Raw genomic sequence first — 1,481 nt, 5'->3', positions numbered from 1 at the left:
ACGTTTTGCATATTGCTCTTAAAAAGTTGACAGAAGTACTTGATTGAGATCTCCATCGCCAGTAAGTATCACATGATCAATCAAATGACTATCACTGTTCTTGTAGGGAAGCGAGCAACGTTACTGTTGGTGGATATTTGGACGGACATGAGCGAGTACTAACTGTGGATATGACACATTACATTTCATTATTCGGTTTGATTTGGTCATTCAAAAGGTAAGGCCATTGCCTGGAGCAAAGGTGAGAACAGCAATTGCCGAGGACACCCAGGTTGTAGGCGAAGTAACGTGCAAAGCGGCAATAGGGAATGTGGCGGTGTTACACAAGTTCCCAGTCGCGGAGATTGTGAATGAAGTTATCTGGCCAAGGCATCAAGATCGACATGGAGAACAGAATCATGGAGTACATCAACATGGAAGTGCCACTTAACTTTGGTTGTGATGGCCCGTACAGCAACAAGCGAGTGATGCTGGAGGAAAGCGAACAAATCCCACCGCAGTCAGAAGTAGTTGTCTGGGCGAAAATTTATGGAGATTGTGGGACAAACAAATTGTTGGTTGTTAAAGCAACATAAAATCCTAGACCGGACGTACTTATTGGTAAAACCCTGGCTAAGACGCAAAAATATGGACGCATTTAAGTTCGAGTACTAAATGACTGTACTGGAACAATTGCGCGAGGTAGAGGCCATCTTCAACTGCGAAATGTTATCTGAAAGCGACTCCATTGCAAAAATGGCATTGCGGAAGTCATAAATGGAAGGAAAATACAAGTAAAAGGCTAAGAAACTTCTCCGCAGATAATTCAACATATTCGGCATGGATGACAACAAACTAGGCAGTACCAACGTTGTGTAACATCGCATTGATACTGGTGATGCAAGGCCAATCTGTCAGGCTCCTCGGAGCGTTCCACTTGCCAAACGCACCAGTATGCGAAATAATGTCAATTGACCTTATTTCCATGGTTACCTGCCACCGAAGCTGTAAGGCAAATAATAAAAGAAATGGATAAGAGCGTTGTGATTGAACCATCAGCGAGTCCATTAAGTTCGCCGGTATTGCTTGTGAAGAAGAACGATGGTAGAATTCGGTTCTGCGTGGACTACCGGAAATTAATTGATGTGACAAAGGACAGCTATCCACCACCTCTGGACTCGTTGACAGGCACAAAATGGTTCTCACCACTCAACCTTAAGATCGGTTATTGGTAAGTGAAGAGGACTAGGAGAAGACAGTCTTCAGCGTTTGAGATGGTCATGGCAATTCACCGTGATGCTCTTCGGATTATTCAACGCTCCTGTAACGTTTGAAGGACTTCTAAACCATGTGTATCTAGACGACATTGTCGTATTGAGTAAAAGCTTTGAGGAACACCTGAAGAGTTTGGAAGAAGTTTTCCAGAGGATAGCTCTCGCTGGTCTCAAACTAAGTCCTAAAAAGTGCTCACTGTCCAAGAAGGAGGTGAACTACTTTGGACA

Source organism: Rhagoletis pomonella, unplaced genomic scaffold (assembly GCF_013731165.1).
Source record: "Rhagoletis pomonella isolate Grant_MI unplaced genomic scaffold, Rhpom_1.0 Rhpom_scaffold_00010, whole genome shotgun sequence".
In the NCBI taxonomy this organism is placed as follows: Eukaryota; Metazoa; Arthropoda; class Insecta; order Diptera; family Tephritidae; genus Rhagoletis; species Rhagoletis pomonella.
The sequence above is the reverse complement of the archived record's forward strand: the minus strand, read 5'-3'. Positions refer to the sequence as shown.